General features: G+C 49.8%; 1 pseudogene; it reads left to right on the top strand.

Annotated features, from left to right (window-relative positions):
• Window positions 1-19435, top strand: part of LOC139256297 (zinc finger protein 850-like) — a 175630-nt pseudogene that overhangs the window by 61636 nt on the left and 94559 nt on the right.

The following is a 19435-nucleotide window of genomic DNA, read 5'->3' on the forward strand; positions in this document are numbered from 1 at the left end:
ACCGCATCTGTATGTATTGTGATATATGTCTGTGTATGTGCTTGTGTATATGCTTCTAGGCATTTCCCTCCGTGCATGTACAGTCTGTGTGTACACAAGTGTTTGTGTTTATGTGTCAGTATCTCTGTTGTTCCTTTCTAAATACTGTTCACTATCAATGCGTCTGCACCATTCGTCCCCAGAAAATGCTGAATTTTCTGTTTAAATTGGTGCATTCTGATTAATTTGATTCTGATATTTAACAACTGCAAACAACTCCTGCAAACCTTCAGCAACTGAATCTTTATTTGGAATAGTTCTCCAGTCCCGGCAACTGCTCCAACTCGGCCTACGTATCTGTCTGTCCCACTATCCTTCCCCAGTGGGCTCAGATGTTGCAGGCCGAAACAGTGAGCGATCCAGTGATGGATTCTCACCAGCCCGAGCTCTCCAAGTTCTCACTGAATGAAACTTTCCTTCACAGGAAGCAGGCTCTGTTTGATTGTGTGTGTGTGTGTAATCTTTGTGTGTGTACCCTGACCCTGTATTACTGCTGTCTGAATAATGGGCTGTACTCCGAAATAAAACTTACTTCATTGATCACAGCTTCATATCAGTGTTTTGTTTCTCTTTAGGATCAGTATGTCCAAGGAAAGGTGTTCAGTATGGAATGAGGCTGGGTGATGATCTGGGAATCGCAGGAAATGGGAAGAGGAAACCACTGCAGGGAATCTCTGCAAGTACGACTAACACATTCAGAAAGGTACTGAGATAAGACAGGTGTCCCAGGTTGTCAATCTGTCAGCACTGTGACCACTGGGTTCAAGATATCTCACTTCAACGTGTTTCTTCAGGCTGATTGGAAATAGACATCCATTGCATCAGACCCACAGACCGTTTGATGGGACGGTGTAGAGGGAGGTTTACTCTCGAACTAACTCATGCTTCCTCTATCTTGTTTTATCTCTCTTTCCCTATCTGTCATTGTATCTCTCGTTCTGCCTCACTCTCATCTCTCCACCTGTTTCTTTCTCAATTTCTCTCCCCGCCTTGTTCTCTCTCTCTCATTCACCTTTCCTCTCTTCTCTCTCTACCTCTCCCATTTCTCTCTGCCTCGCAGTCTCTCACTCTTTCTGCCTTTATCTTCTCTGCTTCTCGGTCCCTCTTTCTATTTCACTCAGTCTCCTTTCTGCCTCTTTCGCCCCTCTCTCTTCTCTACCTCATTCTCTCTCGCCATCCCGGCCACTATTGCCTCTTCCCTTCCTCTCTCTATCTCTGTCTCATTCTGTCGCTCCCACTCCCCAATTTAGATTTAAGTCTCTCTCTCTGTCTCACTTATTTTGCTGTCTGTGTCCTCTCACTCTGCCTATCTCTCTCTCCCTTCTATGTCATTCTTTCTCTCTCTCTCTCTCTCTCACTCCCTTCCTGCGGATTGGAAGGTAGCAAGTGTAATCCCGCTATATAAGAAAGGAGGGAGAGAGAAAACGGAGAACTACAGACCAGTTACACTGACATGAGTTGTAGGGAAAATGCTAGAATCTATTGTTAAGGATGTGGTAACAGGGCACTTGCAAAAAAAAATAGGATTTGACCGAGTCAACACGGATTTATGAAAGGGAAATCATGTTTGACAAAGTTATAACTAGAAGAATAGATGAGGGGGAACCAGTGAATGTGGTGTATTTGGATTTTCAGAAGGCATTTGATAAGGTGCCACAAAATAATTAAACAAAATTAGGGTTTATGGGATTGGGGCTAATATACTTACATGGATTGAGGATTGGTTAATGAACAGAAAAAAGAGTAGGAATAAACGGGTCATTTCCAGGCAGGCTGTAACTAGTGGGGTACCGCAAGGATCGGTGCTTGGGCCTCAGCTAGTCACAATCTATATCAATGATTTAGATGATATCCAAGTTTGCTGATCATACAAAGCTAGGTGGGACTGTAAGTTGTGAGGAGGATGCAAAATGCAAATGGGTATAGACAGGCTAGAGTGGGCAAGAATGTGGAAAATGGAATATAATGTGAAGTTATCCCCTTTGGTAGGAAAAATAGAAAAGCAGAGTATCTTGTAAAAGGTGAGAGATTGGGAAATGTTGGTGTTCAGAGGGACCTGGATGTCCTTGTACACGATTCACTGAAAGTTAACATGCAGGTACAGCAAGCAATTAAGAAACAAAATGTATGTTTGTCTTTATTTCAAGAGGATTTGAGTATAAAAATAAAGACGTCTTACTGCAATTATATAGGGCCCTGGTGAGACCACACCTGAAGTATTGTGTATAGTTTTGGTCTCCTTACCTAAGGAACGATATATTTGCCATCGAGGGAGTGCAACAAAGGTTCATCAGAGTGATTCCTGGGATGGAGGGGGTGATGTGGAAAGAAACCACCCGGAGTCATGGGTCGGCTGTGATGTGAGAAACTTTATTACAAGTATGCAGGGGAGAGAACTATCGCAAAGACTCTCCCCGATCGAACAATTACGTCAGATTTTATACATGATTGGGCGAAAGCGGAAGCTTGACAAGTTACAAAAATAAGAAACGTCCATATATGTGTGTGACTGACAGCTGCTCAACCATTGGCCCTGTCAATGTGACAGGTTAATGTCTATGCCTACGTCTCTTCCATAACTAGAACAGAGTCTAGCACGTAGACTTTGAAAGATGATTTTCGTTATCTCAAATGTTTCAGTTTCAAGGCCCTTACATCTCACTTTCTGTGGTTCTTCAACCACCGTATCTGAAGTCACAAGTTCAACTTATTGTCCTTTGTTCTAAACTGCTGAAGCCTGCAGTTTTAACACTTTTGGCTCACAAATGGCCAAACTTCCTGTCATGCCTTGCGATTACAATAGCTTGTTGCTGATATAGCTACAGCATCCATTAAACGGTTATTCTCATGGAATAATCACAGGTTCTCATCACATCAGCACATTAAGCAATGCTACTATCCTATTAGCCCCTCAAGCCAGCTCCAGACTCTCCAGGTCACCACATCACCTGGTATCATCTCAGTGAATCTCTCTGCACCCTCTCCATGGCCTTCACTTCCTTCCTGGTGTAAGATCCCTCAAACCCTGACACAATATTCAAACTGCAGCCCAACCAATGATTAGTACAGGTTTACATGACCCCTGCCCTTTTGTACTCCAATCCCTATTTATAAACACTAGGACCCCATGTATTTGTAACCACTTTATCAATTTGTCCTCCCACTTTTAAAGGTTTGTGTATCTGCCACCCTTGTAGATTTTAGAGATATTAACATAACATGGCTAAAACACATTGACATAAACTGGCTGATATAATGTATATTATGGGAAAGAGAAGTTTAGTCTGAGTTAGAAACTCAAACAATCGATTCAAATGCAGACAGGTTGCCATGGCAACACTGATAAGACATTCCATTCACTGTTGGAATCTGTAATCAGATCAGGGGAAAGAACAGGGTTTGTCTGTTAGTAACCACAATATAAGCTTAAAACAGAGTAAGGAATAGAATAGCTTAGATTATAGTGTGTGATGTTTATACCTATAATTGTGAAACTATAAGAAGTAACATAATGAACAGCAGGCAGGGGAGTTTAGGGATAATGAGAAAATTACTGAAGAAAAGTAACTGCTGGGAACCAGGGAAAGTGTCCTTGTAAATCACAGATTAGAGAAGTTCCAGCTGTCTTTTCCTCACTTCCTGCCCAAACCCAGCAGAGAAGACACAGAAGAGTTCGGTGCCAGAGGTGGATCACTGCAGGGTATAAAAGTGAGGGGAGACTGATGTAAGGGGGCAGTAAGGACTGGAGACACTGGAGATCAAGCTCGGGGCGCCCGAGGTTCCATCCAGTGGGCTGACCTTGTGTCATTTACTGTGGACACACGGGACTTGCATGTTTACTCTGATTGATGGATCAATATAAGGTATGGCAGAGGGCAGAGAAACTGCTCCTATTCTCCATCTTATATTTTTTAATAACATATTAGAGTTACTGACACTGGACTCACGAGCTGCTAATTAATAAGACAAGGCATTAGCTAGAATCTTACACCCAAAGTCTCTGTGCCTCTGCTCCTTTTAAATGCTTATTGTTTAATGCCTTTTCCTTCCGTCTTTTCCCTAGAAAATGTAACACCTCACATTTCTCTGCATCAAATTTCATCTGACATCTACCTGCCCCATTTACTAACCTCTCTATGTCACACTGAAGTCATTACATTCCTATCACAGTGAGCCATGGCCCCATTTTGTTCTCACCTGGAGATTTTGATCTTGTGGCCCATATACCAAAGCTCAGATCATTTCTCTATATTGAGGAGAGCAATGGTCCCAACACTGACTCTCGGGGACACCAGAATTTACATAATTCTTGGATAAAGATTATCCGTTAATCACAGCTATCCATGTCCCTATCCACGTGGAATGCATTGTCTGAAAAGGTGGTGGAAGCCGATTCAATAGTTATTTTCAAAAATAAATTTCTTATGCTTGAAAGGGAGAAATTGCAGGGATCTGGGGAAAGAGTGGGGGAGTGGGACTAATTGTCAGTTTTTCAAAGAGCGTAAAAGACTCGATGGGCTGCATAGCCTCCCCCTATGCTGTATGATTCTATGGTTATGGGTCATTAATAAAGTAGATGAGGGATTGTCAATGGATGTGGTCTACAAGGACTTCCCAAAGGCTTTCCATAGGGTGTCACACAAAAGATTATTGGTGAAACTGAGCGCAGTCGGTATTGGAGACAACCTTTTGGCAGGGAGGGAGGGAGGGAATTGGTCAGGAAGTAGGGGGCAGAGAGTGGGGATGAAAGTTACGCACTCAGATTGGCTGGATGTGACAAGTGCTGACTCCCAGGGATCTGTCCTGGGGCCTCAACCTTTCAATATATTTATTAACGATGTAACTATTTGTACTGCACTTTTTTGACAGACATGTGACAAGCTCCGCCCCCTCCCGGCCCGAATCATTCCCTCCACGTGGTTCTGAGAAGCAAGACCTGAGGCTCCGACTCTCTTCGCTCGCTCAGGCCCCGGCCTCGGCCCTCACTCCTCCCGTCCACCTCCCCACCCTCCCTCACTCCTTCCCCCACCCTCCCTCACCCCTTGCCCCACCCTCCCTCACCCCTTGCCCCACCCTCCCTCACCCCTTGCCCCCACCCTCCCTCACCCCTTGCCCCCACCCTCCCTCACCCCTTGCCCCACCCTCCCTCACCCCTTGCCCCACCCTCCCTCACCCCTTACCCCACCCGCCCTCACCCCTTGCCCCACCCTCCCTCGCCCCTTGCCCCACCCTCCCTCGCCCCTTGCCCCACCCTCCCTCGCCCCTTGCCCCACCCTCCCTCGCCCCTTGCCCCACCCTCCCTCGCCCCTTGCCCCACCCTCCCTCGCCCCTTGCCCCACCCTCCCTCGCCCCTCGCCCCACCCTCCCTCGCCCCACCCCCCTCGCCCCACCCCCCATCGCCCTTCGCCCCACCCCCCCTCGCCCCACACGCCCTACCCCCCCTCGCCCCACCCGCCCTCGCCCCTTCCCCCTCCCTCGCCCCTTCCCCCACCCTCCCCCTTTCCCCCACCCCTTTCCCCCACCCTCCCTCCCACCCCTTTCCCCCACCCTCCCACCCCTTTCCCCCACCCTCCCTCCCACCCCTTTCCCCCACCCTCCCTCCCACCCCTTTCCCCCACCCTCCCTCCCACCCCTTTCCCCCACCCTCCCTCCCACCCCTTTCCCCCACCCTCCCTCCCACCCCTTTCCCCCACCCTCCCTCCCACCCCTTTCCCCCACCCTCCCTCCCACCCCTTTCCCCCACCCTCCCTCCCACCCCTTTCCCCCACCCTCCCTCCCACCCCTTTCCCCCACCCTCCCTCCCACCCCTTTCCCCCACCCTCCCTCCCACCCCTTTCCCCCACCCTCCCTCCCACCCCTTTCCCCCACCCTCCCTCCCACCCCTTTCCCCCACCCTCCCTCCCACCCCTTTCCCCCACCCTCCCTCCCACCCCTTTCCCCCACCCTCCCTCCCACCCCTTTCCCCCACCCTCCCTCCCACCCCTTTCCCCCACCCTCCCTCCCACCCCTTTCCTCCCACCCCTTTCCCCCCACCCCTTTCCCCCCACCCCTTTCCCCCCACCCCTTTCCCCCCACCCCTTTCCCCCCACCCCCTTTCCCCCCACCCCCTTTCCCCCCACCCCCTTTCCCCCCACCCCCTTTCCCCCCACCCCCTTTCCCCCCACCCCCTTTCCCCCCACCCCCTTTCCCCCTCGACCTCCCCCACGCCCCCCCCCTCCCCCTAGCCGGCGAGGGGCGGAGAGCAGCGGGAGAGAGAGAGGCTGAGGGAGGAGAGAGACACACACACACATGGGTTGGGGGGGTGGAGGAGAGACACAGGTTGGGGAGGGGAGAGACACGGCTGTGGGAGACGGGGGGAATCTGAGGGGAGAGAGGGAACTCATGGAAGACGATCACATTCTTCCAACCGCCTACAAGGGATATCGGAGTGGATGATATCCAGAAGTCATGACACTGTCATTATTCACTTCATACCCAATAAACCTGTTAATGATCCATACACGATGCCCCATCTATGGTGGGGAGGGATGTACTTGTACTGGGGTAAGGCACTTTGAGTGGGGTAAGGCACTTTGGCGGGGGGGGAGGGATGTACTTGGGATAAGGCACTTCAGCTGTGGGAGGCATGCACTGGGACTGGGATGTACTTGGACTGCGATAAGGCACTTTTGCTGGTCCTTGCTGTCTTCTGGGGAGCTCTGCCCTCTGTCGCTTCAGGAAGTTAAAGTGGATCGAGTTACAATTTGCAAAGTCAGTGAGACCTTGGGATGGTTACACATTCCTGTGAAACTTGAGGGTGTGGCTTATCCTCCAAGGTGACCAATCATAGACAAAGGTTGGAGCATGGTGGCCATTTTGACAGTACAAAAATCACGTCCATTTATTAATGGCCTGGATGAAGAAACAGTTGTATATCCAATTTTGCAGATGACACTAAATTAGGAGAGAGACTAAGTAGTGCAGATGGGAGCAGCAGGTTACAAAGGACAGGAGCTAAAGGACAGCACGGCAAACACTGACCCTGGGGACACCACTGTTTACATCCCTCCAGTCTGAAGAACATCCATTAACTCTCTGTTTTCTGCCCTTTACCCAACTTCCTCTCCCCACGGCCCCACTCCCTTTAATACCGTGAGCCTTAATTTGATCAACAAGCCTCCTGTCCGGCACCTTATCAAACACCTTTTGACAATCCATCTACACAACATCCACTGCATTTCCTTTCTCACTACACTTTTAGTTCCTGAAATATTCCCTGCTATCTGTCCTGAACGTATCCATTTCACTAAAAAAAAGTTGCAACGTTTGCTCCACATTAGAGCTTCGGCTATTTGAAGCCACAACAGAAAGGTACCGTTTCCTCCTGGAGTTTGAGAGAAATCAGCTTTAAAAATGATGCAGTGTTTCAGCCAATGAAGGAAATCCGGGCTCAGCCCCGCCCACTGGGTGCTGCAAGCCCCGCCCCTCACACACTGATTGCTTGGAGGACCAACTTCTTGCTTGTTCTTCCAGCCCCGCCCCATTCTTCCTATTTGCCTGGAGCTGCCGTCAATCACCAGGGCCGGGTTAATGCTGAGTCTGATGGTCCTGAACTGTAGTTGGTCTGCCACGACCGGTGGGCACCGCAGGGACTGGAGTGCATCATCACCCCAGAAAATACTAATTAATCTGTTGAGTTTCTTTTTAATTGTGGTGAAGTGACCGTCTTTATTGGTTGTGCCTTTCAGCAGTGGGTACGTGCTTCCCACTGAATGTGTGATGGCGATTGTCATAGAATCATAGAAATTTACAGCACGGAAGGAGGCCATTTCAGCCCATCGTGTCCACGCTGGCTGACCAAGAGCTATCCTGTCTAAACTCACTGCCCAGCTCTTGGTCCGTAGCTCTGTAGGTTACGGCACTTTAAGTTTACATCCAAGTATTTTTATAATTTGGTGAGGGTTTTTGCCTCTACCACCCTTTCAGGAAGTGCATTCCAGAACCCCACAACTCTCTGGGTGAAGAAATTTCCCCTCATATCTCCTCTAAACCTCCCCCCAATTACTTTAAATCTATGCCCTCTGGTTGTTGACCCCTCTGCCAAGGGAAACGTGTCCTTCCTATCCACTATATCTAGGCCCCTCATAATTTTATACACCTCAATCTGGTCTCCCCTCAACCTCCTCTGTTCCAAAGAAAACAGACCCAGCATCTCCAATCTTTCCTCACAGCCAAAATTCTCCAGTCCAGGCAACATTTTTGTAAATATCCTCTGCATCTTTTCCATCTTTCCTGTAATGTGGTGACAAGAACTGCACGCAGTACTCCAGCTGCGGCCTAACCAGTGTTTTATACAGTTCAAGCATAATGTCCTTGCTCTTGTATTCCATGCCTCGACTAATAAAGGCAAGTATTCCATGTGCCTTCTTAATCTCCTTATCTACCTGGCCTGCTACCTTCAAGGATCTGTGGACCTGCACTCCAAGGTCCCTTTGTTCCTCTACACTTTTCAGTGTTGTACCATTTAATGTGTATTCACCAGTGCAATCAGTGGGAGCTGCAGTTGGAAACTAAACATTGGCATGGAAATCCCAGTCTCTACGAATTTCTACAGACCCGGGAAGGCATTGGAAAAGCCAGTTTTCAGCACGCAATGCTCATGCGCTGAAAACCGGCTTTCCCGATCTGTCAAGTTTCTGGCTTGACAGATCACGTGCGTATCTGGAGCGAGGACATTTGCAAGGGCAAGATTGCGGGATTTACGCATATCTTGCCCAGCAAATGTCTTCAAAACTCTTGTGCCTGATAAAAGCAGGCGCATAGCCTACTTTTATAGGTGTAAGAGTTTAAAAAACATATCAAAAACATGATTAAAATAAAAAATTTTAAAACATATTTATGTTAAAAACCCTGCCCACTCAGGTAATTTTATTTTAAACCATAATTTAAAAAAAAATTTTAAATCGTCATTTTTTTTCTTTAAAAAACATTTCTATCAACTTAAATTTCAATAGTGTATTTATGTGAGGTGTTTTTTTAATGTTTTATGTAATGTTTGGGTGTTTGGGGGTGTTTCTCATTCATAGTAATAGGAGTTTCAGACTTACGAAACTCCTATTACTATGAATGAGAAAATACGTTACCGTGATTGGGTATCTAGGTCCACGTGATTCCTGCGGATGTCCCAATGTGAACGCGCTCCGTTGCGCAAGAAGAGGAGGTCTCAGGACCGGAATCTCTGGCGGGCATTCGACCAAAAGGTAGGTGCGCATCTTCTCTCCTATATTTAGTTGAACGCCCGCGGGAAGAAGAAACAGGGATTTCTGGGCCATTAATTGAAGGCGTCAGTTACAACATTCAATAAATCTAAATATTTTCTGGAGTTGATTGTGGGCACGTCTACACTGAATGTGACGGTTTTTAATGACACCAAGCACTGGGGTTTCAGTTTATTTTGTAGTCCTTGCTCCAAACACATTTTACCTGCTTCCAATCACATTCCTGTCAGGTGGAAGATCGACATTTAATGGCGGATGCCTCACCCAGCCTGCAGTGTGATATAGAATGTGTCTCCCGACTCTCTGACACTTCCTCCTACTTCCCCCGGACCATGACCCCACTACCCAACATCAAACCATCATTTCCCAGACTGTCACAGACCTCATCGCCTCTGGAGATCTTCCCTCTACGGCCGCCAACCTCATAGACCCCCAACCCCACACAGCCCACTTCTATCTCCTTCCACAAACAGGACTGCCCCGGTAGACCCATCGATCCCCAACCTACACAACCCACTTCTATCTCCTTCTACAAACAGGACTGTCCTGGTAGACCCATCGATCCCCAACCTACACAACCCACTTCTATCTCCTTCTACAAACAGGACTGTCCTGGTAGACCCATCGATCCCCAACCTACACAGCCCACTTCTAACTCCTTCTACAAACAGGACTGCCCTGGTAGATCCATCGATCCCCAACCCCGCACAACCCACTTCTAACTCCTTCCACAAACAGGAGTGTCCCGGTAGACCCATCGATCCCCAACCTACACAACCCACTTCTAACTCCTTCTACAAACAGGACTGTCCTGGTAGACCCATCGATCCCCAACCTACACAGCCCACTTCTAACTCCTTCCACATACAGGACTGTTCTGGTAGATCCATCGATCCCCAACCCCGCACAACCCACTTCTATCTCCTTCCACAAACAGGAGTGTCCCGGTAGACCCATTGTTTCAGCCTGCTCTTGCCCCACACAACTAATTTCTTCCAACTCGACTCTACCTTTTCTCCCCTTGTTCACTCTCCTTCCACCTACATCCGCGACTCTTCCGACACACTCTGGCAGTTCCCAGCTTCCTGGCCCCAACCATCTCTTTTTCATTACGAATGTCCAATCCCTCTATACTTCCATCCCCCACCAGGATGGTCTGAGAGCGCTCTGCTTCTTCCTTGTACAGAGGCCCAACTAGGCCCCATCCACCACCATCCTCCTCCGCCTGGCTGAATTTGTTCTGGCATTGAACAACTTCTCCTTTAACTCCACTCACATCCTCCAAATTAAAGGTGTTGCTCTGGGAACCCGCATGGGTCCTACCTATGCCTGCCTTTTCGTGGGATATATGGAATAATTTTTGTTCCAGTCCTACTTGGGTCCTCTCCTCACCCCTTTTTCCGGTACATTGATGACTGTATCGGTGCTGTTTCCTGCTCTCGCCCTGAACTAGAAAATTTAATTCACTTTGCCTCCAATTTCCACTCTTCCCTTCACATGGTCCATATCTGACTCTTCCGCGACTTTTCTGTCTCCATTTCTGGGGATAGACTATTGACAAACATTCACTATAAGCCCACTGACTCCCACAGCTATGTGGACCACACTTCCTCCCACCCCGCATCCTGTAAAGAATTCATTCCATTTTCCCAATTTCTCCGTCTCATCTCCTCTGATGATGCCACCTTCCACACTAGTGCCTCTGATATGCCTCCCTTTTTCCTCAACCAAGGATTCCCCTCCGCCATGGTTAATGTGGCCCTCGACCGTGTCCTTTCTATTTCCCGTATTTCTGCTCTCACCCCTTTCCCTCCCTCTCAGAACCATGATAGGGTTCCCCTTGTCCTCACCTTTTACCCCACCAGCCTCCACGTTCAACGGATCATCCTCGCCATTTCCGCCTCCTCCAGCATGATCCCACGACCAATCACATCTTCCCCTCCCCTCTCAGCATTCCGAAGGGACTGCTCCCTCTGCAATACCCTGGTCCATTCCACAGTCACCCCCAGCAACCCTCCCCTTCCCACGGCACCTTCCCACGCAAGCACAGGAGATGCAACACCGGTCCTTTTACCTCCTCCCTTCCCACTGTCCAGGGCCCCAAACACTCCTTCAGGGTCTTTCAATATAGTATACTGTATTCGCTGCTCACGATGTGGTCTCCTCTACATTGGGGAGATCAAAGGCAGATTGGGTGATGGCTTTGCAAGAACACCTTTGTTCCGTCCGTAAGCATGACCCCGAGCTTCTGGTCATCTGTCACTTTAATTCTCCACTCCACTCCCACTCTGACCTCTCTGTCCTTGGCCTCCTACACTGTTCCAATGAAGCTCAATACAAGCTCGAGGTACAGCACCTCATCTTTCGTTTAGGCACTTTACAGCCTTCTGGACTCAACATCGAGTTCAACAATTTCAGACCTCACCCTCTGCTCATATTTTGTTCCCTTTCCTCCCTTTTTATTTTTACAAACTACCCCCCCCTTTTATTTTTATTATTTTTCTCTGTTTCCCATGGCAGCCTGTAATTATTCCGCTATTCACACCCTATCTAGACTGATCTGTTGTTTACTAATTTGTGCCATTACCATCTCAATTTGGCCCATCATCCCTTTAGTCTCAAATCTCTCCTGCCTTCCACCCTATCACCGACCTTCCTTTTTGTTCTTTCCTCCCCTCCCCCTTTCAGAGCCCCTTGCACTTCCTTAAGAATCTGTTACATTTTGAACCTTTGCCAGTTCTGACAAAGGGTCATCGACCGGTAACGTTAACTCTGTTTCTCTCCACAGATGCTACCTGACCCGTTGAGATTTCCAGCTTTTTCTGTTTTTATTTCCAATTCCAACATCCGTAGTATTTTACTTTTGTGCTCAGCTAGATAAGGTGGTTAAGAAGGCATATGGGATACTTGCCTTTATTAGCCGATGCATAGAATACAAGAGCAGGGAGTTTATGTTTGAACTGTATAAAACACTAGTTAGGCCACAGCTGGAATACTGCGTACAGTTCTGGTCACCACATTACAGGAAACAGAGGGTACAGAAGAGATTAATCAAGATGTTGCCTGGACTAAGAATTTAACTATGAGGAAAGATTGGCTAGGCTGGGATTGTTTTCTTTGGAATAGAGGAGGCTAAGGTGCATAAAATTATGAGGAGTCTAGATAGAGTGGATAGGAAGGACATAGAAACATAGAAAGTAGGTGCAGGAGTAGGCCATTCGGCCCTTCGAGCTTGCACCGCCATTCAATATGATCATGGCTGATCATGCAACTTCAGTACCCCATTCCTGCTTTCTCTCCATACCCCCTGATTCCTTTAGCCGTAAGGGCCACATCTAACTCCCTTTTGAATATATCAAACCAATTGGCCTCAACAACTTTCTGTGGTACAGAATTCCACAGGTTCACAATTCTCTGAGTGAAGAAGTTTCTCCTCATCTCAGTCCTAAATGGCTTACCTCTTATCCTTAGACTGTGACCCCTGGTTCTGGACTTCCCCAACATCGGGAACATTCTTCCCCTTAGCAGAGTGGTCAATAACCAAGGGGCATAGATTTAAAGTAATTGGCAGGAGGTTTAGAGGGGATTTAGAGGGTGGTTGAGGTCTGGAACTCACTGCCTGAAAAGGTGGTAGAGGCAGAAACCCTCATAGCATTTAAAAAGTGCTTGGATGTACATTTGAAGTGCCGTGACCTACAGGCTATGGACCAAGAGCTGGAAAGTGGGATTAGGCTGGATAGCTCCTTGTCAGCCGGCACGAACACATTGGGCCAAATGGCGGCCTCCTGTGCTGTAAATTTCTATGATTTTATGAAAACTAGAATTGTCTGTTCTGAATTTATATCCTATACTCAGTGGTAATTTTTGAAAACTCCTTTTACAGGGTGTTAGAAGGTGAGGATTTGCAGACGGGAAACTCAAACCAAACATCATGTCAAGATCTGACGGAGTCACACAATTCACCAGGATCTGAATATCATCGGCCTTTGAATGTGACAGGAAAAACGTTTGTCTGCTCTGTCTGTGGGAAAACATTTCCAACATCAGTGTGACTGGAAAAGTACTGAGACACACACACCCGAGTGAGAGTGTTCCAGTGCACTGCCTGTGGAAAGAGCTTTAACCAGTTACACAGCCTGAAAAAACATCGCACCATCACCAGCGGGGATAAACCGTACACGTGTTCTGTGTATGGACGAGGCTTCAACTGATCGTCCAACCTGGAGAGACACAAGGACACCCCCACCACAGAGAAACCGTGGGAATGTGGACACTGTGGGAAGGGATTCAGTTTCCCGTCCCATCTGGAAACTCATCGGCGCATTCACACTGGGGAGAGACCGTTCACCTGCTCTGAGTGTGGGAAGGGATTCACTAAGTCATCTCACCTGCTGATACACCAGCGATTTCACACTGGGGAGAGGCCGTTTACTTGCTCCATGTGTGATAAGGGATTCACTCAGTTAACCAACCTCAGTAAACACCAACTTGTTCACACTGATAAGAGATCTTTTAAATGTTCTGACTGTCAGAAGAGCTTTAAAAGCACAATGGGTCTGCTGACACACCAACGCAGTCACACTGGAGAAAGACCGTTTACCTGCTCTGAGTGTGGGAAGGGATTCACCCAGTCATCCCACCTGCGGACACCACCGAGTTCACAGTGGGGAGAGGCCGTTTACCTGCTCCATGTGTGGGAAGGGATTCACTCAGTCATCCACCCTGCTGAGACATCAGCGAGGTCACAAGTGACTGCAGGGATTGGATTCTGCTTATTGCTGCTGTTAATCACATCTCATCTGAATCGTGTTCATTCTGACAGTTGTAGTTTGTTTCTGCTGATGTTAATAACCCCTGTAATTGGAGTTTAATATTTTGATGTTTCAGATAACAGTGTGTCTATTTGATGACTCCAAGATAAGCATAGACTACTTGATGTCCTGTTACCGACTGTTCCACTTTTGGGCTTTTTCTACTTTCTAACTCCAGATTATATGAGTTGTCATACCTTCGGTTACTCTCATGGACAATTTCCAGCTCCCATACCTTCCAGAGTGCCTCTCCTAGCCTTGGTATCCAGGGAAGGTATCGGTAACAAGCCCGGAATCACTGAACACAAAACCCAGTCTGTTAAACACTTTCAGCTACTGTACTTCGCGTGTGCCCCACGGCATCTCTCACCTTCGATGTGTGAATAGAGAATCAGGTCTGCAAATTTGGTCTTGAATTTAAATCCACTCAGCAAATGTATTTCAAAAAATATGAACAAGTCACGGCTCAATAATCCAACTCTATATTCATAGCAGGAAGTCCATGATCCAACTCCTCGAGTGGACAAAAAAAGTAAAAGTCCCAAATGTAAGAGCCCCTCGAATTCTTTAATACCTTTCAAATTGTGACCAGTTCCTCCTCCTTATAGAATTCCCCATCCCTGTGGGAGTCAAAATTGGTCAAAAAGTGCTGATTGGAAATTTCTAACATTTTTTCAGTTTCAAGCTGAGCAGTTCCTTCTCTCCGAGAAGCTCCAAGGAGACCCTTTGATTTAAACACAAATCTCCCCTCTTTTATATCCGGCATTAGAGTTACAGAAAATTCGAATAGCCGACAACTCAAATTTAAAAGTAATATACAAACTGTACCAATCACACAGCTCTGTGTCATAGAATCATAGAAAATGACGACACAGATGGACTTATGTCTGTGCCGGTCAAAAAAGAGCTCCCCGGCCTAATCCCACCCCCCAGCCCTCGGTACATAGTCCTGTAGGTTGTGGCTCTTTAAGTGCATATCCAAGTACTTTTTAAATGGGCGCGTTTATTTATACTGGCAAAATGGCTACTTTGTCTCTGATTGGCTCTCCATTATCACATGACCTCTTGCTGATTGGTCCCCTTGGAAGATAAGTCACCCTGAAATTTCTCTGGAATGTGTAACTGAAACCGCCCAGCCCAAGTTCTGACTGACTTTGCAAATTGTAATTCAATCCATTTTGACTTCAGTGGCCAGAGAGGACAGACCTTGAACAACCCAACAAAAGCCACCAAGTTTCAGCCGAAGTCCCTTACCCCAGCGCAAGTGTATTCCTCCCCCAATTGAAGTCCCTTACCCCAGTGCAAGTACACCCTCCCCTGGTCAAAGTCCCTTACCCCAGCGCAAGTGCATTCCTCCCCCAATTGAAGTCCCTTACCCCAGCGCAAGTACACTCTCCCCTGGTCAAAGTCCCTTACCCCAGCGCAAGTATATTCCTCCCCCAGTTGAAGTCCCTTACCCCAGCGCAAGTACACCCTCCCCTGGTCAAAGTCCCTAACCCCAGCGCAAGTGCATTCCTCCCCTGGCCGAATTCCCTTACCCCAGCACAAGTGCACCCTCTCCCGTCTGAAGTCCCTTACCCCAGCGCAAGTGAGTTCCTCCCCAGGCCGAAGTCCCTTACCCCAGTGCAAGTGCACCTTCTCCAGGCCAAAGTCCCTTACCCCAGGGCAAGTGCACCCTCCCCCGACCGAAGTCCCTTACACCAGGGCAAGTGCACCCTCCCCCAGCCGAAGTCCCTTACCCCAGCACGTGCAGCCTCCCCCGGCCGAAGTCCCTTCCCCCAGCACGTGCAGCCTCCCCCGGCCGAAGTCCCTTACCCCAGGGCAAGTGCACCCTCCCCCGGCCGAAGTCCCTTACCCCAGCACGTGCAGCCTCCCCCGGCCGAAGTCCCTTACCCCAGGGCAAGTGCACCCTCCCCCGGCCAAAGTTCCTTACCCCAGCGCAAGTGCACCCTCCCCCAGCCGAAGTCCCTTACCCCAGCACAAGTGCACCCTCCACTGGCCGAAGTCCCGTACCCGAGCGCAAGTGCTCGACCTTACCCCTGCCCTTCATAGATGGGGCATTGTGTGTGGGTCACGGATTGTTAACAGGTTTATTGGGTGTGAAGTGAATAGTGACAGTATCATGAATTCTGGATTTCATCCACTCCAACGATGTCCCTTGTAACACACGCTCTCAGCTTTCTGAGAAATTGGGCATGGGTGTAAAGGGGGTTGGAAGAATGAGATCCATCTTCCCTGAGTTTCCCCTCTCCCCTCTCCCGCTTCCCTTCTCTCCCCTCTCCCAGAGTACTTAAGGAGGTGGCCTTGGAAATAGTGGATGCATTGACAGTCATTTTCCAACATTCCATTGACTCTGGATCAGTTCCTATGGAGTGGAGGGTAGCCAATGTAACCCCACTTTTTAAAAAAGGAGAGAGAAAACAGGGAATTATAGACCGGTCAGCCTGACATCAGTAGTGGGTAAAATGATGGAATCAGTTATTAAGGATGTCACAGCAGCACATTTGGAAAGTGGTGACATGATAGGTCCAAGCCAGCATGGATTTGTGAAAGGGAAATCATGCTTGATAAATCTTCTGGAATTTTTTGAGGATGTTTCCAGTAGAGTGGACAAGGGAGAATCAGTTGATGTGGTGCATTTGGACTTTCAGAAGGCTTTCGACAAGGTCCCACACAAGAGATTAATGTGCAAAGTTAAAGCACATGGGATTGGGGGTAGTGTGCTGACGTGGATTGAGAACTGGTTGTCAGACAGGAAGCAAAGAGTAGGAGTAAATGGGTACTTTTCAGAATGGCATGCAGTGACTGGGGTACCGCAAGGTTCTGTGCTGGGGCCCCAGCTGTTTACATTGTACATTAATGATTTAGATGAGGGGATTAAATGTAGTATCTCCAAATTTGCAGATGACACTAAGTTGGGTGGCAGTGTGAGCTGCGATGAGGATGCTATGAGGCTGCAGAGTGACTTGGATAGGTTAGGTGAGTGGGCAAATGCATGGCAGATGAAGTATAATGTGGATAAATGTGAGGTTATCCACTTTGGTGGTAAAAATAGGGAGACAGACTATTATCTGAATGGTGACAGATTAGGAAAAGGGGAGGTGCAACGAGACCTGGGTGTCATGGTACATCATTGAAGGTTGGCATGCAGGTACAGCAGGTGGTTAAGAAAGCAAATGGCATGTTGGCCTTCATAGCGAGGGGATTTGAGAACAGGGGCAGGGAGGTGTTACTACAGTTGTACAGGGCCTTGGTGAGGCCACACCTCTGGAGTATTGTGTACAGTTTTGATCTCCTAACTTGAGGAAGGACATTCTTCCTATTGAGGGAGTGCAGCGAAGGGTCACCAGACTGATTCCCGGGATGGCGGGACTGACATATCAAGAAAGATGGGATCAACTGGGCTTGTCTTCACTGGAATTCAGAAGAATGAGAGGGGATCTCATCGAAACGTTTAAAATTCTGACGGGTTTCGACAGGTTAGATGCAGGAAGAATGTTCCCAATGTTGGGGAAGTCCAGAACCAGGGGTCACAGTCTAAGGATAAGGGGTAAGCCATTTAGGACTGAGATGAGGAGAAACTTCAGAGTGGTGAACCTGTGGAATTCTCTACCAAAGAAAGTTGTTGAGGCCAATTCACTAAATATATTCAAAAAGGAGTTAGATGTAGTCCTTACCACGAGGGTGATCAAGGGGTATGGAGAGAAAGCAGGAATGGGGTACTGAAGTTGCATGTTCAGCCATGAACTCATTGAATGGCGGTGCAGGCTCGAAGGGCCGAATGGCCTACTCATGCACCTATTTACTATGGTTCTCCCTCGTAGTGTCACTCTCCCCATTCTCTCTCTGCTCATCACCCCCTCTTCCCCCCCCCAGTGTCTCCCCCCCCCCAGTGTCTCCCCCCCCCCAGTGTCTCCCCCCCCCCAGTGTCTCCCCCCCCCCAGTGTCTCCCCCCCCCCAGTGTCTCCCCCCCCCCAGTGTCTCCCCCCCCCCAGTGTCTCCCCTCCCCCAGTGTCTCCCCCCCCCCAGTGTCTCCCCCCCCCCAGTGTCTCCCCCCCCCCAGTGTCTCCCCCCCCCCAGTGTCTCCCCCCCCCCCAGTGTCTCCCCCCCCCCCAGTGTCTCCCCCCCCCCCAGTGTCTCCCCCCCCCCCCAGTGTCTCCCCCCCCCCAGTGTCTCCCCCCCCCCCCAGTGTCTCCCCCCCCCCCAGTGTCTCCCCCCCCCCAGTGTCTCCCCCCCCCAGTGTCTCCCCCCCCCAGTGTCTCCCCCCCCCCCCAGTGTCTCCCCCCCCCAGTCTCTCCCCCCCCCCCAGGTCTCTCCCCCCCCCCCCAGGTCTCTCCCCCCCCCCCCGGTGTCTCCCCCCCCCCAGTGTCTCTCCCCCCCCCCAGTGTCTCTTCCCCCCCCCCAGTGTCTCTTCCCCCCCCCCAGTGTCTCTTCCCCCCCCCCAGTGTCTCTTCCCCCCCCCCAGTGTCTCTTCCCCCCCCCCCAGTGTCTCTTCCCCCCCCCCCAGTGTCTCTTCCCCCCCCCCAGTGTCTCTTCCCCCCCCCCAGTGTCTCTTCCCCCCCCCCCCAGTGTCTCTTCCCCCCCCCCCCAGTGTCTCTTCCCCCCCCCCCCAGTGTCTCTTCCCCCCCCCCCCCAGTGTCTCTTCCCCCCCCCCAGTGTCTCTTCCCCCCCCCAGTGTCTCTTCCCCCCCCCCAGTGTCTCTTCCCCCCCCCCAGTGTCTCTTCCCCCCCCCCAGTGTCTCTTCCCCCCCCCAGTGTCTCTTCCCCCCCCCAGTGTCTCTTCCCCCCCCCCAGTGTCTCTTCCCCCCCCCCAGTGTCTCTTCCCCCCCCCAGTGTCTCTTCCCCCCCCCCCCAGTGTCTCTTCCCCCCCCCCCCAGTGTCTCTTCCCCCCCCCAGTGTCTTTTCCCCCCCCCAGTGTCTCTTCCCCCCCCCCAGTGTCTCTTCCCCCCCCCAGTGTCTCTTCCCCCCCCCAGTGTCTCTCCCCCCCCCCCAGTGTCTCTTCCCCCCCCCCCCCAGTGTCTCTTCCCCCCCCCCCAGTGTCTCTTCCCCCCCCCCAGTGTCTCTTCCCCCCCCCAGTGTCTCTTCCCCCCCCCCCAGTGTCTCTTCCCCCACCCCCAGTGTCTCTTCCCCCACCCCCAGTGTCTCTTCCCCTCCACCCCAGTGTCTCTTCCCCTCCACCCCAGTGTCTCTTCCCCCCCCCCCCCCCCCTCAATGTCTCTCCCCTGTAAATTATGGAGAAATGGAGACTGGTCAGGGAGCATCTGTAAATGAAAGAGAAATTGTAACTAGTCAGGGAGCATCTGTAAATGAAGCAGAAATGGAGAGTAGG

This window comes from Pristiophorus japonicus, unplaced genomic scaffold (assembly GCF_044704955.1).
Source record: "Pristiophorus japonicus isolate sPriJap1 unplaced genomic scaffold, sPriJap1.hap1 HAP1_SCAFFOLD_704, whole genome shotgun sequence".
Classification (NCBI taxonomy): Eukaryota; Metazoa; Chordata; class Chondrichthyes; family Pristiophoridae; genus Pristiophorus; species Pristiophorus japonicus.